The 27,084-nt window shown below is 43.7% G+C and overlaps 1 pseudogene; it reads right to left on the bottom strand.

Annotated features, from left to right (window-relative positions):
* Positions 1-3,711: 3,711 nt before the first annotated feature.
* Positions 3,712-3,828, bottom strand: LOC126249974 (5S ribosomal RNA; annotated as a pseudogene).
* Positions 3,829-27,084: the final 23,256 nt, after the last annotated feature.

Genomic DNA, 27,084 nt, shown 5'->3' on the forward strand with positions numbered 1-27,084 from the left:
AATCGTTTCTGAAGAAGAGAAATTTGTTAACATCGAGTATAGATTTAAGTGTCAGGAAGTCGTTTCTGAAAGTATTTGTATGGAGTGTAGCCATGTATGGATGTGAAACATGGATGATAACCAGTTTGGACAAGAAGAGAATAGAAGCTTTCGAAATGTGGTGCTACAGAAGAATGCTGAAGATAAGGTGGGTAGATCACGTAACTAATGAGGAGGTATTGAATAGGACTGGGGAGAAGAGAAGTTTGTGGCACAACTTGACTAGAAGAAGGGATCGGTTGGTAGGACATGTTTTGAGGCATCAAGGGATCACAAATTTAGCATTGGAGGGCAGCGTGGAGGGTAAAAATCGTAGAGGGAGATCAAGAGATCAATACACTAAGCAGATTCAGAAGGATGTAGGTAGCAGTAGGTACTGGGAGATGAAGAAGCTTGCACAGGATAGAGTAGCATGGAGAGCTGCATCAAACCAGTCTCAGGACTGAAGATCACAACAACAACAACACAACAGTAATTACACTGAAATATTCTGTAATTTTCTGTTTATGGAGTAATGATTTGAATATCTTTGATTGTAAAAAAAACTGATTAGAATTTTCGGAATGAACATACCATACCATTAATTTTTACATTACTTGCTTACAAATATGTTGCGATGTACTACGCTTTCTTCTTTTGTGTCAACTGGTAATTCAAATTTGTTTCTGTGTGCGAACTTAATAATTTTTGGGATTCCAATTGCTGCAGGCAAACGATGCAAAAAGTTTATGGGTGATTTATGAAAGTTAGGAATGGGTATGTCTGTGACAGTGACATAACTTGTGTTTGCCGTGAATGTAGTCCCAAAATATTCCACACCACACACACACACACACACACACACACACACACACACACACACACACAAAACAGTTCGTTTTCAGTGCTTTTTGTAATAAACGTGTATTTTATGTTAAAATCACGGAAACAAATCAAGGTCCCATACACGACTCCCTGTCTGGCCAGGTTTTACAGAGATCTTAGACTTCTGTGTATGATTACAGGACGCTTGCTTTTATTTTGATCAGTCTGGAAACATGTGGACCACTTCCGTCAGTTTGCGGACATCTGTTTAAGAAAGTACGCATGAAGAGACAAACGTGATGGAACCTTGAGACAAGCTAACATCCATGCTTAAACTGTGTAGACTGCGCACTGTATGTACGACTTGAATTCCTGCGATTTTGATGTACAGTGCGAGTCTGCTACAACGAAGTATAGAAGCAAGTACTGTCTATGACAGCGATGTATATTATTTCTGGAATACAACAGTGAAAAAAACGAGTAAATTTTATTTTCTAGGTACCGTCTTATTCCGAATTCTCGGAAGCACACAGTCAGTTGTGTTTAATCTCCTCACTGTAAATCGTTCCCCAACACAAAGAAACGCCGTATTCTAAATAACCGAAGCGTCACACAATCGCCACTGATGATGAAAATATATTGCATTAACCTGAACTTCGCCGACAAAATTTCGGCTGTTGTTCAGGAATATAATTAAGATTTTCTTACACCAGTTATGTTTATTTCAGTGAAATTATCTTCAGGAAAGTGAAAAAGCCCGTATGTCATCACCACAGCACGAAATGGTGACGTCGTTGTACCGCTATTCTATTTGCATTCAATGAAACCGTACGTGAGGTGCATATCGGCAACCACTTCATCGCTAAACCTGTTAACGTACGACTAACACTGATGGAAAAAAAAAACAAAAAAAACAAAAAAAAACAAGGGGGGAAGAGAGAGAGAGAGAGAGAGAGAGAGAGAGAGAGCGAAACACATGCGAGCGTACTGAATGCAAGCTTGGGGACAAGTAGTAAAGTGGACATTACTGTTGTCAACAGTAGGAATGTAACAAGTTTGTTTCAAACACAAACAGCGCATACTGTCGACATTTGGACTGTTGTGCATATGTTTAGAGTGGAATAAAGCTCCAAAGGTAAATTTAGGAGAAGCAGAGTAACGAAATGCAATTACTCTGTTACAGGCGAACGGGGACTACGGCTCCCTTATACGAAAATACTCAGAAAACATTCCCGACCAAACTCCAAAATTTTGTCGGAAGAGTTCGGTTTCTCACTGTTCGAAATGCGTCTGTAAATGACCAGTGAAATAATTTACTCAGTGAATTTCGTCTCTGCAGCCGAGTGTGTGTTGTTTTGAAGCTTCTCGAAAGACTACGACTGTATGCTCGATTGGAACTAGAAACCGGAAACTTGCCTATAGCTGGCAATTGTTTTACCAACTGGCACGCCTCGCGAACAGCCCTCAAAGACTAACTTCTAGCAGTGTCTCCCTCCTACTTCCCAAATTTCTCAGAAATTGTATCGCAGGAGTACCGCACTTGGAATAAACTGCGGAGAAATGGATAACCCGTAGACTAGGGGATTGTTTCCGGAATGACAGTCTGGAGCGGACTGTGAGCTGTTTCGAAACTTCCTGGCCGATCGAGGCTATCTTCTGCACGGCAATGCTCTAACCGGTTAAGTTACCCTGCCGAGACTCGCGACTGGCTCTCACGGATTTACTTCTCGCAGTACCTGCCTCCTCCCGCGAGGGCGACTCTTGAGTCTCGATCGGGTAGCTCAGTCGGTAAGAGCAAACCCGTGAGAGAAAAGGCACTGGGATCCAGTCTTAATCTGTCAGAAAGTTTCAGTTACAAAAGTTACCGGTAGGGTGTTCCGCTTCCGTTGCGGACTCGACAGTACGTATCTTTTGGCATTTCTGGCCGAGAACGGTGCTGTAACGCCAGGTGGTGAGTAGATGTGAGGGTGTCGAAACATTTAATAAAGGACGTGGCAGCGTGAGGAAGGAGGAACAGCCGAAGCGGGCCAGAAGCTGAGGCACATGCGGGAAGGGGGCCAGCTGAGGAGACGCACCGGGCACGCAGGAGTGCTGGCGCAGGAAGGCGGCGCGCAGCTGTCGCAGCTGGCGCACGCGCTGCGCCTCCTCGGGCGCCTCGATGGCGGAGAAGATGGCGGCGCCCAGCACGAGGAAGAGCGCGTAGCAGGCGGCGAGCGCCAGCAGGCGCACGGCGCTGGCCCCCAGCCCCAGCCCCAGCCGCAAGCGCGGCAGCTGCAGCTGCATGGCGGCCACTGGCGCCGCGCCACCCCGGCTCGGCCGCCGCCGCCGCCGCCTCCGCCGCCGCGCATGCGCCTGCCGGCCGCTCCACGCGGGCCACTCCGCCGGCGTGGCGGGCGCCGCCGCTCCTTCCTATTCGCTCCGCACCTTCCCAATCTATCGACGGATGCTGCGCGGAAAGTCCGTAATAGAGCGCGCAACTGACTATGTATTTTACTCCATAAATTTGGAGCTTTCAGCTCTTTTATTACAACTAACTAAGTATTCTTTCAGAATTATCTTTACACAAGAAACATTGTAGTTATAATACACTGACGGAAAAAAATCGCAACACCGAGAAACAAATAATGCAGAATAATGAAATTTCGAGAGTACATTTGTCAAGCAAAGCACTCCGTCTTCAGGCCACAAGTGGCCCATCGGGACCATCCGACCGCCGTGCCATCCTCAGTTGAGGATGCGGATAGGAAGGGCGTGTGGTCAGCACACCGCACTCCCGGTCGTTACGATGGTTTTCTTTGACCGGAGCCGCTACTATTCGGTCGAGTAGCTCCTCAATTGGCATCAGGAGGCTGAGTGCACCCCGAAACATGGCAACAGCACATGGCGGCTGGATGGTCACCCATCCAAGTGCCGACCACGCCCGACAGCGCTTAACTTCGGTGATCTCACGGGAACTGGTGTAGCCACTGCGGCAAGGCCGTTGCCACATTTGTCAACGTAACATATTTAACTGATTGACATAGCAAGATCACAGGTTAATGTAAGTGCGAGGTGGCCATTGCAGACGTGAAATGCTGGTACATTGATAACTAGTGTAACTGTCAAAATGCTGAATGCAAGCATGCAAACATGCGTGTATCGTGTCATACAGGTACTGCATGTCAGTTGTGGGATGGAGTACCACGCCTGTTCCGGGTACGGTCGGTACAGGGACGGTTAATGTCGGTTGTGGATTACACTGGAGTTGTCATCCAATGGTAACCTGTATGTGCTCAATCGGAGATGGATACAGTGATCGAGTAGGCCAAGGCTGTGGTGTCACCGCCAGACACCACACTTGCTAGGTGGTAGCCTTTAAATCGGCCGCGGTCCGTTAGTATACGTCGGACCCGCGTGTCGCCACTATCAGTGACTGCAGACCGAGCGCCGCCACACGGCAGGTCTAGTCTAGAGAGACTCCCTAGCACTCGCCCCAGTTGTACAGCCGACTTTGCTAGCGATGGTTCACTGCCTACATGCGCTCTCATTTGCAGAGACGATAGCTTAGCATAGCCTTCAGCTGCGTCATTAGCTACGACCTAGCAAGGCGCCATATTCAGCAATTAGAATGAATTCAGAACAGACAATATTGTGAATTATTTACTGTAAAGAGCGACGTTCATCATTAATGGATTAAAGTTAAGTATTAAACTAGTTACGTCCGCTTTCTGAATTCTAATTCCTTGTCATGTTCCAGACCTCACGTCAGTATAGTCCTTCCCTCCTCACGCCAGCCTGCGTGAGCTAAAACGCGTGCATTTCGGCCTCCTCTAGTAACACGGTGTTGGCTCTTCTGCCAACACAACAAAGGCAACATGGCGACACACTGTAGCGCTTTTGGGTTACAACAGCTGTATGTGGGCGAGCGTTATCGTGTTGGAAAAAAAAATGGTTCAAATGGGTCTGAGCACTATGAGACTTAACATCTGTGGTCATCAGTTCCCTACAGCTTAGAACTACTTAAACCTAACTAACCTAAGGGTATCACACACATCCATACCCGAGGCCGGATTCGAACCTGCGACCGTAGCGGTCGCGCGGTTCCAGACTGAAGCGCCTAGAACTGCTCTGTCACAACGGCCGGCCATGTTGCAAAACATCTCTGGGAATGCTGAAAAATGAATAGCAGCGCTAAATGTCTAACATCAGACTGACGTACAAATTTGCAGTCAGCATGCGTGGGATAACCACAAGAGTGCTCCTGCTGTCGTACAAAATTGCACCCCAGACCATAACCACAGGTGTAAGTCCACAGTGGCACGGCCTCAGACAGATTGGTTGCAAGTGCTCACCTAGCCTCCTACTGACGACACACAGCCATCAATGGTGTCGATGCAGAACCCGCTTTGATCAGAAAACGCAATAGACCTCCACTCCACTCCCCAATGAGCTCTCACTTGATACCACTGAAGTCGCGAACTGTGGTGTTGTGGGGTCAGTGGAATGCACGCTAGAAGGTGTCTGTCTGGTTCAGAGCTGTCCTCGAAGTAACCAATATTTCCAAACGCCACTTTCTTCACTCTCAGTAGTGCGATGTGACCATCCGGAGCCCGGACCACCACTGCCAGCAATCATATATAGTGGCTACATTCCTGGTAAGTCTTTCTGCGGTATTGCAAAAGGAGCACGCAGCTTCTCGTAGCAATATTACATGATCTCAGTCGAACTCAGTGAGATGTTGATAATAGTGTCGTCATCGCCTTATTGACATTCTTCAGTAACACCAACTCACTGCATCCAGTCTAAAAGATAACAAATGCTCATGTGCTTATTTAAAGCCAACTTGATTTGAATCCTCAAAATCGCGCCACTAGCGCTACTCTTAGCTTACTTGCGCCAAATTGCAATACGTCATCTTACAGATGTAGAAATACTCAACTACACAACTCCTTCTAGATACTGCGACGTTTATTCATCAGTGTATATTAATTCAATATGTAGAAGACAGAAACAATAGAGGAAAGTGCACTAACTAGACTGCCAGCCTCAGATGGATCCACTGGTGTCTGGGTTCTGTGTTCTTCTGAACTCTAGTGGGACCTAGCCTAAGTAGTATTTTATGACCCCACCACTCTGTAGCATGGTGCACCCTCCTCACTTTTTGCTTATTAGTTCGCCATTACATACTATGACAATAGAAAAAGATTTTATATTCTGCTACATTTTTCGTTCTTCCTCTTAGATATAGGCAGGTAAGCCATTCAGCATCCATGTTTCTTGATAAGCAAAGGTAATTTCCAAGAATGATTGCCTATCGAAGTCGCGGTGTCCAAACGATACATATCGAACGTACTACAGTAAATCGATCATGCGACTCTGGTGGCGGTGGCGGTGTCATCCGAAGACACGAACTCTACAGAGTGGTTGACGAACTCGTGGTCGAATCGTTTTGCTTTCAATGTCTTGTAGGACTGAAACCCGTCTGTAATAACTTTAGTACCAGGCAGTATGAAGTGCTTTATCAGACCCACTAAAGTGACATTGTCTCTGGACAATACTCTCACAATGAAACACTTCAGGGACTCTCATTCTATTCCACCGAATACCCAAATATGATCGATTTCACTTTGAAGGTCGTCCTCTCTGGTTCTTCCTTCTAGCTATATGAGATTCGTCCACTCCCACAACTTTACTCGGTCCACCAATTGGTACACTGTCGTTCGTCACTACCACATAACACACTTCTCTGCAAAATCCGAAATAGTCACACACGGTATTGGCAGATAAGTCAGTTTCCGGTGTTGTTGCTTGCAAGGTGTAGTCTCGAATCCCGCAAGATAGAAGAATTACGCTGGTCTGTATGGATAATTTGGAAGAGTCGAACCACGTATTCTCCCTGATACTCGTTCGGTTTCCCCACTGTCCGCAATGAAACTGTAACGGTATTTCATTATCGAAACTCTTCTTACGAAGTTTTACACACTTAGCACTAACACAGTCTACACAGACCCTCCTTTCCTCGTACGGTAGTACTCCATATTTGCGACAAAAAGTCAAACAATTTTCTACGCTGGATAAGCATGGGATGAGATTTTTCCATGTGAGAGAATCCGCCGAAGAAACGTCAGGAACACCATACATCCCACTCACTATCGATCGAAATCGTATGGCTTTCCCTAGAAACTCACAAATAATTCGCCGAGGTATGTAAGTTAGAGCAACTACAGAAACGACGGAAAACAGATAAAAATTACGATCACAAATAATTTATCGTAACGCCCGCCACCAGAGTCGCATGATCGATTTACTATCGCACGTTCGATATGTATCGTTTGGACCCCGCGACTTTGATAGGCAATCATTCTTGGAAATTACCGCCCGCATCTCGTGGTCGTGCGGTAGCGTTCTCGCTTCCCACGCCCGGGTTCCCGGGTTCGATTCCCGGCGGGGTCAGGGATTTTCTCTGCCTCGTGATGGCCGGGTGTTGTGTGATGTCCTTAGGTTAGTTAGGTTTAAGTAGTTCTAAGTTCTAGGGGACTGATGACCATAGATGTTAAGTCCCATAGTGCTCAGAGCCATTTGAACCATTTGGAAATTACCCAAATTTTGATGTTAATGGTTGTAACTAAACCGCATCATCTAGATATTTGGTGAAGATCTTCACCTGCACGGTCAGTTCGAAGTTTGTCAAGACACCGACTCATTCTTGGGTCGGCCATAAATCGCCTAAAACATGTATTATGTTACACCAGTGTGGCACTGTTTTGCACGCATGTTTCTTGAACTCATAAACAACTGTCTCCATAATCACTCGATGATACTACTTTTCCGAAGTTCTGAAATGATTTATATTATTTCGATCGTGTGAGCTGTATTCCCCGTGGCAGCTGATGCTGTGAGTAATCGTAGGTATTTTATGATTTCGTTTCGGTCATCGTAGTATATGTACACCAGAGGCAAAGTCTTTTATGCCGAATGTTAGTTCCTTCACTCATACTATGTACACCAACTAACACAGGTCTAATAATATACTTGTATTTCCCACTGTTTCAGCCTTTAATTAATCCATTTGGGGTTATGTTTCACCCGCATGCGTTAGTCATACGTAATATTTCAGTAAACATTTTTATCTGTTTTGGAAAATGCTTATCTGGGTGCAAATTTTTTAAAGAATAATAGATTCAGTAAACCTTGTGTTCTTTTAAATTACTTATTCCCAACCTTTACTGCATGCTGAGTTAAAAATATAGGGTGCTTGCCTGACATACGTGGATTTTCCTGCTGACCCCACATAGCTATACAAAAGGGGCCAGATTCGTTGTCAGCAGGTCAGAGGAAGAAACTGCCTTGGCTTAGGCGGAAAATTTATCTCGTACGTAGGGCACAATGAATTATAAAATGAATATTACTTTTAAGGAAAAATCTGAGATAGAATTTCTTTTGGCTGGGCAACCTGTAACATATAGCCATATCAAAGGGTGGAAAGAAGGAAGGAAGATTCAGGTTTAATGTCCTGTTGACAATGAGGACATTGGATGCAGAGGAAATAATGGGGAAGGAAATCGTCCATGCCGGGAGCTATACTGGCATTTGCCTCAAGGAATTTAGGGAAGTAATGGAAATCTTAAATCTGGATGGCCAGATGGCGATTTTAACCTCGACCCCCTGAAAGCTAGTCCAGTGTGTTAACCACTGCGCCACCTCAATTCCTATCCATGTATTGGATGGGTGATTATCATGAGCCATTCTGCAGTGTAGTGATTTTATGGTTTGTTACGGAACTGAAAGGGAGGCACTGAGTGAAACACTTTGCAAACACTCAGTAGTCTCCGCTCGAAAAGTACAGTGTTGTTGGTCGAGACACCTCTCTCCATCAGATCGAGCTCTAGTAACAGTATTACCCATCCTCACTTCATACACAACTGTAAACAGAGATAAGGAACTTGCACAAAGGCTAGTGATTCAGACTTATACACCACGAGCTTCTGGTCATGAAAATTTCCTCCACCGCCAGATTCTGAAATGGATAGTTCTGGAATGCAAGACGCCATCCGACGTGCGTTTCAAAGACCTCAGCTACAGAGCAGAAGAAATTCTTAGAAATAACAAAAATTATAACTGTAACAAATCGGTCACCCAATAATACTACGTAAACAGACAGAATCAGTATTCGACACATTACATCGGTAGATCAAGGAGAATGCACTGTATGGATAACTTAAAACACCATATTTTGAATTAGAGCAAACCTCTGTAAGATACGGATTTCTCAGAAATACGTCGATTGTATAGTTCTGACACACATGTCTAGAACACTATAAACCAGATATCATAGTTGTGAACGAAAACAAAACAAATAACTGAAAAATAACTTTTCACTGATGTAGATGTTCATCTAAACAGAAACATGATATACATACATTGTGAAAAGATAAAAAAAATGCAAAATGTACATTCTAAAATAATATCTGAATTCTCCCAATCAGGTACATGAGCTAGCCAAGCTGGAATGCACAATGGACATGAATGGATCCACGTAATCAGACAAGGTGCTTCCTTACGTGTTACCCGTCAGAGTCGTATCTAGACGTATCAGGGATCCCATATCACTCCAACTGCACAAGCCCCTCACCATTACAGAGCCTCCACCAGCTTGAAAAGTCCCCTACTGACATGCAGGGTCCATGGATTCATCAGGCTGTCTCCATACCTGTACACGTCCATCCCCTCAATAAAATTTGAAACGAGACTCCACCGACCATGCATCATGTTTCTAGTCATCAACAGTCCAATGTGGTCTTGATGGGCCCATGCGAGGCATAAAGATTTGTATCGTGCAGTCATCAAGAGTACACGAGTGGATCTTCGGCTTCAAACGCCCACATCGGTGATGTTTCGTTGAATGGTTCGTCCGCTGACACTTGTTGATGGCCCAGCGTTGAAATTTGCAGTAATTTTGCGCAAGGGTTGCACTTCTGACACATTGAACGATTCCCTTCAGTCGTCGTTGGTCCCGTTCTTGCAGGATCTTTTTACGGCCGCAGTGATGTCGGAGACTTGATGTTTTACCGGATTCCTGATGTTCACAGTACACTCGCGAAATGGACGTACAGGAAAATCCCCACTTCATCGCGCTGTGTCCCATCAATCGTGCACCGACTATAACACCACGTTCAAACTCACTCAAATCTTGATAACCTGCCGGTGTAGCAGCAGTAACCGATCTAACAATTGCGCCAGACGCTTGTTGTCTTATACAGGCGTTGCCGACCGCAGCGCCGTATTCTACCTGTTTACTTATATATGTATCTTAATACGCATGCTTATACTAGTTTCTTTGTCGATTCAGTGTAAAACGTTGCTACACAATGCCACGGTAATATTGATTTCTATACTGGCTTACAATGCCACAGTAATATTGTTTTCTATACTGGCTCAGTCTTGAAAATACTATTGGTCACAGCGTTACTAATGAGCTAATTTTTCCTTTACTGAACCCGCCGTATTGTTTTTATGTGTCTTTTTCGTTAGTACTTCCTCTTTGCGTTTTTTCCATCATGCAGATTTTGTATGTCGAATTTCGTGGATGTATTCATCCCGAATATAAAATTATTTTCACTATAGCGTTGTGAAAATGCAGCTAAAGAATAACACTTATGCTAATAACAGCGAACTACTTAACATGGTAAGACCTGAGTTTGCTTTATCCCTGGGTAGCGACCTGAGCGTCGTCTAGGTCGTAAATCTGTCGCCACTGCGAGGTGATAAATAGAGGCACGCATCTCGGAGCTCTGCGTAAGCCGCCGCGGAAGCCCCTTTGAGCTAATCCCACATCCCTGGCTTTGCCAGTGCATTAAGCCTCTGGCAGCGTAGCGCTATCTGATATTCGAGGCACGAAGTAACGATTCTTCTATATTTTCACATAATATTTTTTCCCGGAGTCATGAAATGTACCTTTGCAACTTACTTCGAGTCTTGTATGCAGCAAACAAAGACAAAGTGCGGCGAGTCTCACGAAGATCAGACAAAGCCTGTCATTGGCGACAAACCTTGGAGGTATTGGGCGACAATTATCGAACTATATGAAATTAAATCTTCTGAACGATATGCGTTAGGACGATCAAACTGCACGGTTGGTTGCGGGGCATGATAGAAATTAGTATGGTTTGGTTTAGCGACGAAGCCCACTTTCATTTGGATGGGTTCGTCAATACGCAAAATTGGCACATTTTGGGGACTGAGGATCCGCATTTCGCGATCGAGAAGTCTGTTCATCCTCAACGGGTGGTGTCCAATGTCCAGTACCGGAATAATAGGTGCGATATTTCTTGATGGCACGGTGACTACCGTACTGTATGTGAAGGTTTGGTAAGATTATTTCATCCCAGTTATCCAAAGTGACCCTGATTTTGACAAGATGTTGTCCTTGCAATTCGGAGCTCTACCCCATCAACTCAGGAGAGTGTTTGATGTCCTGGAGGAGAAGTTTAGGGATCGCGTTTTAGCTCTGGGATACCCAGAGGCCACTGACATGGGCCTCGATTGGCCGCCATATTCTCCGGATCAGAACACATGCGACTCCTTTTTGTGGGGCTACATTAAAGGCAAGGTGTACAGCAACAGCACCGAAACCATTGCTGAGCCATCAGGATCATCGAAAGCATCGATGTTCTGACACTTTAGCGGATCATGCAGAATTTCACTATTCGTATGCGCCACATGATCGTCAATGATGGCAGGCATATCGAACATGTCATAACCTCAAACCAAATATCTGTAGTGATGTTAACATGTCGAATAAATTGTGTGTACGCCGTAATGTCTAAGTAATTTACGTTTTCTTCATATGGTTCAATGATTGTCACCCCATAAATTAAAATAAGCAATATACACAGTTATACATTGACGGGGAAAAATGCGTAACCCTTTGGGACAAGATCATTTTATTGACAAGTAAAGTGGGACGGTTCATCATTGAAGGAGTACACAATAACGAATACCAAGATCATTTTATTGACAAGTAAGGTGTGACACTTCATCATTGTAGGAGTACACGACAACAAATTCAGACAAATAATTGAAATAGGTAAAGGGTGCTCACACCGTCGCATCAATACACAGTGTACCAACCCCCCCTGCCCGCGACCCCTCTGGCGGCAACACTGGCATGCATGTATTCCCGCACGCAAACGATCATAAATGTGCCGACTGGCACCCTGCCATCCTGTGACAGATTGTCCCAATCATCCTGACACTTTTGTTCCAATTCGGCAATGTGTCTTGCAGGCACTGGAGAATGAGTACATTCCCGCTATACCATGTTCCATATGTGCTATATGTGGTCAATTGGCGAGAGATCTGATGACCTTACTGGCCAGGGTAATTTTTATACACCATGTAGAGGACGTCACGTCACAGCAGCTGTACGTCGATATGCAATGTCCTGCTGAAAAAGCACATCACCATTCTGTCGAAGAAATGACATTAGCAAAGAGATACCATCCTGAGCGATGTAGCAGGCACAGCTTACTTTACCCTGCAGGAACACCAAAAGTGACAACGAGTTTCAACTGATGACCCTCCACACCGTGACGTCTAGGATGGGACTCGTGTCTCGTGTGTGAATGCACACTGGAGTTGGCACGTCACCAGGTCTACGCCTTACACATGTATGTCCATCGCTCGTGCACAGACAGAACCTACTCTCATCGGTGAAGACAACAGAGCGCCATTTCACTCTCCAGTCAACTCCTTCACGTCACCTGAGTAGTCTTGCCCGGCGGTGTCTTCACTTAAGTGGGAGCCTGGTCATAGGCACTCTGGATCTTAATGCTGCCGCTAGTAAACGGTTCTCAGTGGTCCCCGAAGACAAAGCAGGTGCAACACGTGCCTGGATTTCGTCCCTGAATGATGTTCGTTCGGCCACCGCTGCTCGAACATTACATCGTCCACGACGTGGGTCTGTACAATGCAGAAGTCCAGAAACTGGTAAGTAGGTGTGAGGATAACTAACAGACCGCTGTCGGAAGCAGCGCCACATCACTAATACACTGTGTCCGGCAAGTACAGCAACCCGTCGGTACGTACATCCAGCCTCTCGCGGACCCACAGTGTGACTCGGTTCAAATGACTGAAATTGTTCAGCAGGAGTCATTGCTCGTCAGTGGTACATTTTGTACCATAGCATGAATATTGCAAACATCGTTCACATCTAAACTCAGCACAGTTACAGCACGCAGAGCTATAAAACGCAGGGCATACAAACAGGCCCCCTGAGAAGCATCTGATCGGTGATTACCGTGACAAAGGAATCACAAACACTACAACTACTCAGTATGCACATATCAGACCCTGATGCCATTGAATATAGTCCATGAGGGTGTTGCATATTTTTCTTGCAGTATAAAACTCTTAAACTGTTATATGTACTACTAAATAACACTATAATGTTTTATTTTAAATAAAGAACGTAGCTACTAATTTTTATACTATTCTGAACATGCAATGATCTAAAGCATTAACATAAACCAGTGGAGAAATGCTCCTATCATAGCGCAAAAACTGCGAATATGTTCCCGTTTATTTAAAAGACTCTGACTGAAAAGTGGCTTACCAGCAGCCTGATGCCTCATTCTATCTTCTTCAGCAACTTTAAAAATGTTGCCAAACATTTTGGCATGCGACCATATTCGCACTTTTTTTAACATGCATTTCACCACAAACTCCCACAAGCTCCCGTAACTAGCATCCACTAGCCCATCGCTGTAAATCCCTCATACCCATCCACTCACAACTGCTCTCTCTCACTGACTCATTCATCCCAACTCATTGTCATTATCTCTTTGTATGCCCCTGGCATTGTCTCCTATGTCCCAGTGACAGCCCACTTCGTTCTGTCCTACTACTACAGTCTTCTCTCACTGTCATTGTCTCCCCCTCACTCTCTCTTACTGTTAATATCTCATTCCTTCCTTCCTGCTGCCGCAATCTGTTTTTACCGCCACTACCTCTCTCTTCCCTGTTGTCATTGTCATATACTCTATCTCTCATTATCACTGGCTCTCAACAACTACCATTCTCTTTTTCTCTTTATTCCTTCCCGCTCCCCACACGCTGGCACTGTCTCCTTGACACTTTTGCTAGCATTGTGCACTCACTGTCAGCTACATTCCACTGCCAATATGTACCTCTCGTTCTCTCACACCATCGTTTCCTTTGCTCTTTCTACACTGAAGAGTCAAAGAAACTGGTACACCCGCCTAATATCGTGTAGGGCCCAGCGAGCACGCAGAAGTGTCGCAACACGACGTGGTATGGACTCGACTAATGTCTGAAGTAGTGCTGCAGATCTGTCCATAAACCCGTAAGAGCACGTGGGAGTGGAGATCTCTTCTGAACAGAACGTTGAGAGGCGTCCCATAGATGCTCAATAATGTTCATGTCTTTGGTTTTGGTGGCCAACGGAAGTGTTTAAATTCAGAAGAGTGTTCCTGGAGCCACTCTGTAGCTATTCTGGTCGCATTCTCCTACTGAAATTGCCCAAGTCCGTCAGAATGCACAATCGACATGAGTGGATGCAGGTGATCAGACAGGATGCTTGCGTACGTGTCACCCGTCAGAGTCGTATCTAGACGTACCAGGAGTCCCATATCACTCCAACTTCACACGCCTCACACCATTACAGAGTCTCCATCAGCTTGAAAAGTCCCCTACTGACATGCAGGGTCCATGGATTCATTCTCCATACCCGTACACGTCCATCCGCTCGATAATATTTGAAACGAGATTCCTTCGGTCAGGCATCATGTTTCTAGTCACCAACAGTCCAATGTCGTTGTTGACGGGCCCAGTCGAGGCATAAAGATTTGTGTCGTGCAGTCATCAAGAGTACACGAGTGGGTCTTCGGCTCCAAAAGCCCATATCGATGATGTTTCGTTGTTGATGGCCCAGCATTGAAATCTGCAGCAATTTGTGGAAGGGTTGCACTTCTGTCACACTGAACGATTCTCCTCAGTCGTCGTTGGTCCCTTTATTGCAGGATCTTTTTCCGTACGCGTCGATGTTGGAGATTTGATGTTCTAACAGATTCCTGATATTCACGGTATACTCGTGAAATGAACGTGCGGGAAAATCCCCACTTCATCGCTACCTCGGAGATGCTGTGTCCCATCACTCGTCATAGATGGCACTGTAATAGTCACAAACGTGTAAGTACGTGGTATCACGTAACATTCCGCCATTGCGGACGGTATTTGCTTTGTGATACATTACCCATGTTAAAATGGACCGTTTAGCAATTGCGGAAAAGGTCAATATCGTGTTGATGTATGGCTATTGTGATCAAAATTCCCAACGGGCGTGTGCTATGTATGCTGCTCGGTATCTTGGACGACATCGTCCAATGTCCGGACCGTTCGCCAGATAGTTACGTTATTTAAGGGAACAGGAAGTGTTCAGCCGCATGTGAAACGTCAAGCACGACCTGCAACAAATGATGATGCCCAAGTAGGTGTTTTAGCTGCTGTCGAAGCTACTCCGCACATCAGTAGTAGGCAAATTGCCCGAGAATCGGGCGGGTACCAGGTTGACATTCATTGGGAGAGTGCTTAGAAAATGTAGTCCATCAACAAAGGAGGTGGCTTACAAAACACTCGTTCGACCTATACTTGAGTATTGCTCATCAGTGTGGGATCCGTACCAGATCGGGTTGACGGAGGAGATAGAGAAGATCCAAAGAAGAGCAGCGCGTTTCGTCACAGGGTTATTTGGTAACCGTGATAGCGTTACGGAGATGTTTAATAAACTCAAGTGGCAGACTCTGCAAGAGAGGCGCTCTGCATCGCGGTGTAGCTTGCTCGCCAGTTTTCGAGAGGGTGCGTTTCTGGATGAGGTATCGAATATATTGCTTCCCCCTACTTATACCTCCCGAGGAGATCACGAATGTAAAATTAGAGAGATTAGAGCGCGCACGGAGGCTTTCAGACAGTCGTTCTTCCCGCGAACCATACGCGACTGGAACAGGAAAGGGAGGTAATGACAGTGGCACGTAAAGTGCCCTCCGCCACACACCGTTGGGTGGCTTGCGGAGTATAAATGTAGATGTAGATGTAGATGAATCTTACAAAGTCGGTGTTGAGAATGATACATCAACATCGATTGCACCCGTACCATATTTCTGTGCACCAGGAATTGCATGGCGACGACTTTAAACGTCGTTTACTGTTCTGCCACTGGGCACAAGAGAAATTACGGGAGAATGACAGATTTTTTTACACGCGTTCTATTTAGCGACGAAGCGTCATTCGCCAACAGCGGTAACGTAAACCGGCATAATATGCACTATTGGGCAACGGAAAATCCACTATGGCTACGACAAGTGGAACATCAACGACCTTGGCGGGTTAGTGAACGGTGCGGCATTATGGGAGGATGGATAATTGGTCCTCATTTTATCGATGGCAATCTAAATGGTGCAATGTCTGCTGATTTCCTACGTAATGTTCTACCGATGTTACTACAAGATGTTTCTCTGCATGACAGAATGGCGACGTACTTCCAACATGATGGATGTCCGGCACATAGCGGTGCGGTTGAAGCGGTATTGAATAGCATATTTCATGACAGGTGGAATGGCCGTCGAAACACCATACCATGGCCCGCACGTTCACCGGATCTGACGTCCCCGGATTTCTATCTGTGGGGAAAGCTGAAGGATATTTGCTATCGTGATCCACCGGCAACGCCTGACATGCGTCAGCGCATTGCCACTGCATGTGCGAACATTACGGAAGGCGAACTACTCGCTGTTGAGAGGATTGTCGTTACACGTATTGCCAAATGCATTAAGGTTAACGGACATGATTTTGAGCATTTATTGCATTAATGTGGTATTTACAGGTAATCACGCTTTAACAGCATGCGTTCTCAGAAATGATAAGTTCACAAAAGTACATGTATCACATTGGAACAACCGAAATAAAATGTTCAAACGTACCTACGTTCTGTATTTTAATTTAAAAAACCTACCTGTTACCAACTGTTCGTCTAAAATTGTGAGCCGTGTGTTTGTGACTATTACAGCGCCATCTATCACAAAGCGAAAAAAGTGGTCCAACTAAAATATTCATATTTCTTTACGTACTACACGAATATGTAATAAAAATTGGGGGTTCCTATTTAAAAAAAACGCAGTTGATATCCGTTTGACGTCTGGTAGCGCCATCTAGCAGGCCAACCGTAGCGCCATCTGGTTCCCCCCTTCAAGCCAGACAAGTTTCGTTCTTTGTAGTTTTTTCTTTTGACGCTTATTTCGTGAGATATTTGATCCGGTCACGATCAATGGACGACCCTGTATAGTTAAATGCCCTTTTTTGGGGTTTTTGAGGAACCGCCAATGAACTAATGGTGCCTCCGTGAGTCACATCAAGCTCACCATAGACAACCGATTTGCTCCATTTACCTGAACAGGAGGAAGTGTGTAATTTTCGTACTATAACACTACACTGTAGGATAGTGACACTAAGACGATGCCTCTGTTGGGTATATAAACGGACCCTAGCTCAAGGTCTATCCAAAACATTTAACCCTACTTTCTTATCACCAATATAACCCGAGGTATGAGCATCGGAAAATCCCGTGTTTTCAGTGAGTGATGAAAGACGCACGAGTGTGAGTCCATTGTGAGAGAGAATCAAGTTGATGGCCGCCAACGCGGCCCACAGTGTGCGGGAGAGTTACGGAATGTGACAAGCAGCCAGAAGCCTTCACTACGGCTCAACGAAGGAGGATCCACTTGACGCTACCACCGTAGGCAGCGCATGCACTGCTGTTTCGAAGACTTCATCCAGAATTACAGGCTAATTCAGCTCGTATCGCCTGGGCTGCATGGATTAGATGGACAGTAATTGCAGAAGTCAACATGACTGTCTGTCTTTTTCTGCGCCACATAAGGAAAGGGACCATCGCTATCTTATGCAATGACCTCTGTAACATCGAAGAACATTCTACTAACTGATCTCAACGATGTAGCGCTGGCCCAGTATTGAATTTTCAATAGCTACCATGTTTGCTGGAAGAAACATAATTCATAAAGATATTTGAAACAGTGATTTATTATCTGCGACAGTCATTTTAAATTACTGACTCTTCCGATTACAAACTTGGAACCTCTGTATCTCGCAAACGGTTAGAGATATAAAGAAATGTTCCAAGGCTGTTCGAGATTCGGCTCATAGAAATACACTCCTGGAAATTGAAATAAGAACACCGTGAATTCATTGTCCCAGGAAGGGGAAACTTTATTGACACATTCCTGGGGTCAGATACATCACATGATCACACTGACAGAACCACAGGCACATAGACACAGGCAACAGAGCATGCACAATGTCGGCAATAGTACAGTGTATATCCACCTTTCGCAGCAATGCAGGCTGCTATTCTCCCATGGAGACGATCGTAGAGATGCTGGATGTAGTCCTGTGGAACGGCTTGCCATGCCATTTCCACCTGGCGCCTCAGTTGGACCAGCGTTCGTGCTGGACGTGCAGACCGCGTGAGACGACGCTTCATCCAGTCCCAAACATGCTCAATGGGGGACGGATCCGGAGATCTTGCTGGCCAGGGTAGTTGACTTACACCTTCTAGAGCACGTTGGGTGGCACGGGATACATGCGGACGTGCATTGTCCTGTTGGAACAGCAAGTTCCCTTGCCGGTCTAGGAATGGTAGAACGATGGGTTCGATGACGGTTTGGATGTACCGTGCACTATTCAGTGTCCCCTCGACGATCACCAGTGGTGTACGGCCAGTGTAGGAGATCGCTCCCCACACCATGATGCCGGGTGTTGGCCCTGTGTGCCTCGGTCGTATGCAGTCCTGATTGTGGCGCTCACCTGCACGGCGCCAAACACGCATACGACCATCATTGGCACCAAGGCAGAAGCGACTCTCATCGCTGAAGACGACACGTCTCAATTCGTCCCTCCATTCACGCCTGTCGCGACATCACTGGAGGCGGGCTGCACGATGTCGGGGCGTGAGCGGAAGACGGCCTAACGGTGTGCGGGACCGTAGCCCAGCTTCATGGAGACGGTTGCGAATGGTCCTCGCCGATACCCCAGGAGCAACAGTGTCCCTAATTTGCTGGGAAGTGGCGGTGCGGTCCCCTACGGCACTGCGTAGGATCCTACGGTCTTGGCGTGCATCCGTGCGTCGCTGCGGTCCGGTCCCAGGTCGACGGGCACGTGCACCTTCCGCCGACCACTGGCGACAACATCGATGTACTGTGGAGACCTCACGCCCCACGTGTTGAGCAATTCGGCGGTACGTCCACCCGGCCTCCCGCATGCCCACTATACGCCCTCGCTCAAAGTCCGTCAACTGCACATACGGTTCACGTCCACGCTGTCGCGGCATGCTACCAGTGTTAAAGACTGCGATGGAGCTCCGTATGCCACGGCAAACTGGCTGACACTGACGGCGGCGGTGCACAAATGCTGCGCAGCTAGCGCCATTCGACGGCCAACACCGCGGTTCCTGGTGTGTCCGCTGTGCCGTGCGTGTGATCATTGCTTGTACAGCCCTCTCGCAGTGTCCGGAGCAAGTATGGTGGGTCTGACACACCGGTGTCAATGTGTTCTTTTTTCCATTTCCAGGAGTGTATATCTAAAAAATTTCAGCCATATCTGTGCATAGACGTCCTCGAAATTCAGCTGGAAACGATAGCATATCAGGTAGGAAGCTGTCTGGTATCATCTCGTCGAAATCAGTGTTGTGAAGACGTCGTATACGTGAACTGCCTGACATCGTGGAACTGTCATCAGTGTAACAGATAACGATAGACTGATCTACCTCAAGTACCTCTTGCTAGATCGATATTTTCACTGTTGTGGCTCAGTACTGGAACAGAAATTACTAACTTCTTTCGTTAATATTTCACTACTAAAGTTAGTAATATACTTTTATTTTCCACTTCAATCGTGTATATGTGAGCTCGGCTTCTTCCATGAACTTGAGAGTCAACTTTAAGGCTTATTGGGAAAAACATTATGTTCAGAGCTCAGGTTAGTGTAATGTAGTGACATGAATGTAGTAAGTTTTGCTTTGCGTGTTTCATCAGCTACACTCAAATGTGATGAAGAGTGAGAGAGGCTGGACGGTGTGAAAATGGAGGCAGTTGTGGCCCGGCCTGTAGCAGGGGGAAACAGTTTTTGAACAGTTTTTATGACTCCAGTGTAAAGAAGAGAGGGAGTGCCACTTGACATAGACCGCGCTTCTCTACCGTCAGTAACAGTAGCTTTCACCGTGCACACCTTATGATAATGAATGTGATACAACACCGTAACTAAACACGAAGTCTTGTAGCAGAAAATTTGTGGCGGCCTGAAGGTAAAGGCAGTTTTTGTGACAATTAGCACTTTATGCATATTAGGTTGTCATTTAAAAGCCCCAAGTGCTAGCAAGCGCTACAAAACCGAAGATTTCCAGGCCACAGGACACTGCTTTTATTTTGTGATATTTTTAGGGGAATAATTAAGCAAGGCTCCTTTCTTCCATTATGAGAAGGTGTAATAGTACCTTTAATGATCTCAATATACATAAACAGTTTATCGGATAGAGTCACAAGCTCTCTTTGATTGTTAACTGACGATGCCACTGGGTGCAATAAAGTGTTGTTACTGGATGATTCCAAGAAAATTCACAACACCTTTACTATTTATGTGTTGATTATTTGCGGACTGAATGGTTACTCTTTTCAAATGTGGATAAATGGAATACAAGGCCACAAACAAGAGAAACATCGTGAACTATCGATTTATTAGATTATTGGTACACTTGTGACGCCTACGACATCTTTCAAATACCTACATACGAAGAAATTGAACGAAGATGTGAAATCATGCTTACCAAGCGCTCTACCTAATACTCCACAAGTCCCATCTTCCCTCCATCTTTATGTTAACCAGTTACCCTTCCACTGCGAACAGTGCACCTCAAGAGAAACTATTCCAAAACAAAGAAAAGTAATTACCGGTCGATCCATCCACAGCTTACGTCCCCAAGACTTCTACCAAGGCATCTAAGATCGTCCTATCCAATTAACTGACACATTAGACAACCATGGACTAACCCTGGAAAATAAACTAACTTCGAACCTGTATGTATTATCTTAGATCGATGGCGTTAATGGCACGAGTTAGCGGTCCCTAAGACTAAGGTGACAATGGCAATATCTTGTACATAAGCAGTTGCTGCGTTGAAACTACTATACCAGGCTGCAAAGCACAGTATTACACCTTATCGTTAGAGTAGCACATCTACTTTTATTTTGTTGTGGATGTAAATGGGATAGCAAGCAAGGAGCCCCCTGAAATGAGTGAAGACCTAGAGGTCCATTGTGAAGGTTTGTCAAAAACTTGGCTTACTGTCTACACGTGAATAATTTGTCATTAAATATGTAAGTAACAGAAATGAAACAAAATTCAGGGGATGTGTTTCACTGTGGGAGTACAATTAATGTATGACTACATTTTATTATTAATTATATATATTCATATAATTGTATAACTGTATTTTTAATGTTATTAATATCGGATGTGCGTCAAGCTGCACACAGTAGTCCTGTAAATGAAGTTACTAATTAATTGAATAAAATATTAGATTTTCAATCGTATATCTGTCTTTATTGAAATCAGATTCATTCTTCATTTTGATGCATTAAATTAATATAGATGCTGAAAACCATTCTGTTCTATAATACAAATGGGTTAACAGAATTCATTAGTGCTTAATAAATGATTTTGATATCGATATAGGTATTAAAAATGTTGTGGTGACATGATTATGATTCCGATGGCATTCTGTATATAAGATTTCTGTAGTGTTTAATTTCTGTAAAAATTAAATGGTTTGTGAAAATGTCAGAAACTGACTTGTTGGCGTTTACTGTCTCTATAGGTGAAAGGAGAGCTAATGCTCATTTAAACTTTAAACTTTTTTTCTGAAAAACCTCCAATTTGTATTATTCTGTAAAAATCAGTATAAAAAAGCCTTGAGTAACAGAAATCATGTTTAGCAGCTCCGAATGACATCTCTGCTCCTATGGTCCCACTTTCAGGTGGAGGGAATTTGTAGTTACAATGTCGTATTACATTCACTCCTTATCGAATCTGAACGAACTGCAGAGTATAATTAAACAGAGTAAATTCTCTAGTTTATTTTTGGTACTCAGGAAAAATTATGTACATTTACTTTCATCCAATGTATCATATTCCACATGTGTAAACTGGATATTTTTCAAAGAGTAGTAGTTTTCGATAGTCGATATGTTATGCCACAGAGATTCTGAATGCAAGCACTATGATCTTTGGTTGCTGGTAACACTGTCATTGCACTTAGTAACTTAAAAGCAGCTACTGAACGAATGGAAATGGCTTGCAGAGCACAGAGACAGAGATACAGAGAAGGATGAATTGTGAATTATGACTCTGTAAAAATTAATTGTGCAAGTGAAGATTTTTTGAGGTAGGGTGTTACTGCATCTCTTTCTTGCGCTTAATTATGATGTGTGTGAATAATGTAATGTTTTATGGAATCTCTCTTTATTGGTTTGGGTTAGTTTGATTAATTGTTTGGACGACAATTAGTAAGGTTTTGTATTCACATTGCATGCATTTCAAGGTATTAGATTTTACCACTCCTTTACCATTTTCAGTAATTAATCTTGGCAGAGAAATATTTGTTATAAAAGATAATAATTTTGTAAAGATGGTTGTTATAGTCTGACAATCAGTTTCAGTTTTTGCAATAGAGTTCTTTAAAGGTCAATTTTCCTTCAGTCATTTAGCAAGTCCAAAGACCACCACTATCTTCTATCTTCTCACGAAATAGTTTAGTATTTTCTTTTTATGTGTGTTGCCGAATTGCACTTTTCGGAACACAGTGGCTAAAAGTGAGACACAATCTCTTTATGATAGTTGTACGTCATTGCATTGCACTTGCGAAAGGCTTTTCTTTTATTTAACTTGCTAGCTGCTGCTACCTATTTTATGTTCATCACTTCGAGCAGCACCAAGTTTCCATCACCACAGGTAAGCCATTTGAAATATGTTAGGGTCAGTTTCACATTACAGGTATGTTGCAATTAGATCACTCAGTTATCTTTTTATCATAATGTATTAACAGGCCAGTATCAGTAAAGTTCAGTTTAGATTTAATTTATCATGCAGACAATTTTATTTCTACAGTGCAATGTTACATTTGCGTGTGCATTGTTCTATGTTTATAAGTTTGTCACTCAGACTGCGTATGTAATTCCGCAGAGCGCCTTTGGAGATACATTTTAGTGATCTATTCTTTTAAAACTGAATTAGTAATTTAACGTAGCTTTTTCATTTTGTTAACTTTGTGTGTTGGAATTGCAAGTCACATATTGTGTCGTCACACATTGTAACACTGCTAACTGTGGCGCACAACAGAGTTCTATAGGATAGGTTATTTAGTTTACAGTTTGGGTTTTCTAATTGCTTTGTTTATTAAAAATAGAATTATACGGCTTTAGTTGGCCGACCATTTTTTATCTAATAGCGTTTCTGTAATTACACCACCTGTATTGTCCAGCATTACAACACAGACACACACAAGTATAAAGAATAGCAGTTCAGTTTACTGCAGTTTCCAGTTCACGAGGAAAACACATTAGAAAAGTTACACTTGGCGAACCCTTTTCCTAGGATGCGAGGTTTTTGGAACTTTTGGTAATATGGCGGTCAAATGAAGGTACCGTCTAGATTGTGAAGCTACAACGTCCACACGCTGCTTTACTCGTTAATATTAATCCACGAATTTTGTACATTTTTCTGTGTGGATTGTCATTTTTAGATCACAATTTGTGTTATTTTGAGAGAAGTTGTTGTTTTAGTTGCGTGGCATTTTCGCGGTTTTGCTGAAAAGTAATAGTGAGGACTGAAGTCATTGCAGTCAGATTTTACGAGGTTCTATTTGATATATACAGGAAATTTGATTGGTTATTCGTTACCTGGCACAATTTATTTTTTAGTAGACAGAATGTGATTGAAAATTTTTTGGTTGCAGTTCAGTTTTGTGTCGAATCAGTATTATAACTACCAACAGAGTCAGTCGTCCTGTAAGAGAAATGAGGGAAGTTCAAAATGAGAATTCTGCACCAGGAGAAATTAATTTTGTCGAGCATTTATGACATTAGTAATGTGATCGACAGTTCCGAAAACATCACAGACGTGCAGGTTCGAAATTAATCCTTTATCGAATTAAAGTACTGAATAGGACATTGTGATTGAAAGCTTAAGCTTCGAGGGAAAATCTGTGGGAGATGACACACTACAACAAGTGACACTTCGTAACAAATGTAGACAGCAACGGTAGGTCCCGGTTTTGCGTCATCCTCTTTTGTGCAAAATGTATACACGTCGCCTTTGTTGGTGCTAACGTTGAATCTAACAACGTGATTATCGTAGAATTGTTGGTATCTATGCAGAGGTCATATGAGAAGGAAAAGTAGGAAATTAAAGGTCACAGAATAAGGTAAAAGGTTCAGGAAGAAAATACTGAGAAACCGGAAAGGTAACTAGGAAGGTCACAGAAAGACTTGAAAACACATATTAAGGAAGAATACGCTAGGACACACGAACAGATAAGGAAAAGGAGAGAGCATGCTAAGCCATAAAAAGATACGGAATTACAGATACAGAATCTGTAAGGTCACATTAGGAAAGACAACAGTGAGGAATCCCAGCCTATAATGAAACGTTTTGAGATCACATCTCGTAATAATGATATAGAAGAGAGTCAACAGAACGAAACACATTCGAAAACAAATGGAAGAGTGGATCAGACGATTTCAAATATTGACACAAATGAACTTCAGGTCAAAGAACAATTGTTAGCGAAAACGGATAGCGTAGAGCCGAAAGCTGTAATCACGCAAGTTGCTATTCATGAAACACGTGACCAAACCGTGCGTTGAAATTAATATCAGAAACAGAGAAAGAACAACTGGATATCATTTCTAAGAAAGATGAAGAACTTTCTGTAAAAGTTACAAATTTGTCAATAAGACAGAGAAGCATTCAGGTGACGTTTCACCGCTTCACTTTTCGCAAGCAGTAAAATGCCAAATTTTGAAACAATTTGCGGGTGGTCAGAAAAAAGGTAAACATCAGAAACGAGAAATAAATATGATACGTCATCAGCTCAAAGAAATCGAAAGAAAACGTAATAGAGGTAGTGATGTTAATGATTTTGGCTACCCTCATGGAAACAACATAAGTGAACGTAGAAACTTAGGGTACGTAAGTGGACACACTCAGAAACAAAATTTCTCTCGCAGGCAACTTAGTGGACGCCCGACGCTGCGCAGCGAACGTTCCAATAAATTGAAGAGTGACAATTTGAACTGCAAGCGTTTATTGAAAGTTAGAAGGTTTAAAATGTTTCCAATGACGTGCATAAGGCCCCAAGCTGTTGCAGTACTGTTTTTATCTTTAGTTTTCGGTTCTGTTTCCCACTATTCTACTACCCTTTGCATCTGTCAAAAACAAATCTTCAGCTTTTAGGTTAGAGGGTCTCGGGAAAGTGCAAAAAGAGCTTCAGTTCCAAAGGCTGCAGGACAAACGCAGGAAGGGGGCAGACATAGAAACAATCAATATTGTAGCTGTAAACCGTCGTAGCTGTGTTGGAAAAGAACCAGACCTCCAAGCGCTAATTGAAAGCATTGAAGCTCAAATCTTTATAGGTACGGAAAGTTGGGTAAAGCCGGTAATAAGTTCAGTCGAAATTTTGCAAAGGTCGTAACTATGTTCAGATAGGATATATTAAATACAGTTGATGATGGAGGGTTTACTACAGTCAGAATTAATTTACCGTGTAGTGAAATCGAAGTAGATAGATTCTGTGAGTTATTATGGGTAGAGGTAATACTTAACAACCTGAATAAACTAACAATTGGCCCATTTTAGCTACCTCTCGACTCAGATAATACGGCTGCTGAACAGTTCAAAGAAAACTTGAGTCTCATTTCAAATAGGTACCGCACCCATACAGTTATAGTTGGTGCTGACTTCAATCCACCCACGACATGTTGGCGCTAATTCGTGTTTAAAATCAGAAGTAGTCATAAAATGTCTTTCGAAATTGTTCTGAAAGCGTTCTCAGAAAATTATTTTGAACAATTAATTCAGGGGTCCATTTGAAATGTAAATCGTTGTGAAAACATACTTGACCTCTTAGCAACAGATAATCGTGAGCAAATAGGGAGCATCATGACACATACAGGGATTAGTGAGCACCAGGTTGTTGTAGCGAGACTAAATACCGTAACATCCAAACCCACCAAAAATAATCGTAAAATTACATCTATTTAGCAATATAAGAAAGCCTCCGCCCGAACAGGCCATGATGGCCCAACGGTACCGATCGGTCGCCGTGTCATTCTCAGCCTACTGACGTCACTGGATGCGGAGATGGAGGGGCATGTGGTCAGCACACCGCTCTCCCGGCCGTATGTCAGTTTACGAGACCGGAGCCGCTACTTCTCAATCAAGTGTCTCCTCAGTGTGCTGACGGGAACCGGTGTTACCACTGCGGCAAAGGCGATGTCTGTTTAACAATATAGAAGATAAAAATTCGATTGAGGCCTTCCTAAGAGAGTCTCCATTCCTTCAAATCAGATTATGTAAGCGTAGACCAGACGTGGTTTAATTGAAAGAAATAGTATCGGCGTCTATTGAGAGACGTATACCAAATAAATTAATAAGAGATGGTACTGATCACCCACGGTACGCTAAACAGGTCAGAACACTGTTGCAGAAGCAACGAAAAAGGCACACCAAATTTAAAAGAACGCAAAACCTTCAACATTGGTGAAATTTTACAGAAGCTCGAAATGTAGCGCGAACTTTAATGCGAGATAATTTTAATACTTTCCACAACGAAACAATCTCGAAATCTGGCAGAAAATCCAACGAGATTCTAGTCGTGTGTAAAGTACACCAGTGGAAAGACACAATCAGTACATTCACTGCGCGATAACAATGGTGATATTATTGATGACAGTGCCACCCAAGCAGAGTACTAAATACGGTTTTCCGGAGTTCCTTCACCAAAGAAGACAAAGTACATATTTCAGAATTCGAACCAAGAACTACCAGCATGAGTAACTTAGAAACAGATATCCTCCGGTCTTGATTGTATACCAGTCAGGATCCTCTCAGAGTTTGCTGATA

This window comes from Schistocerca nitens, chromosome 3 (assembly GCF_023898315.1).
Source record: "Schistocerca nitens isolate TAMUIC-IGC-003100 chromosome 3, iqSchNite1.1, whole genome shotgun sequence".
NCBI lineage: Eukaryota > Metazoa > Arthropoda > Insecta > Orthoptera > Acrididae > Schistocerca > Schistocerca nitens.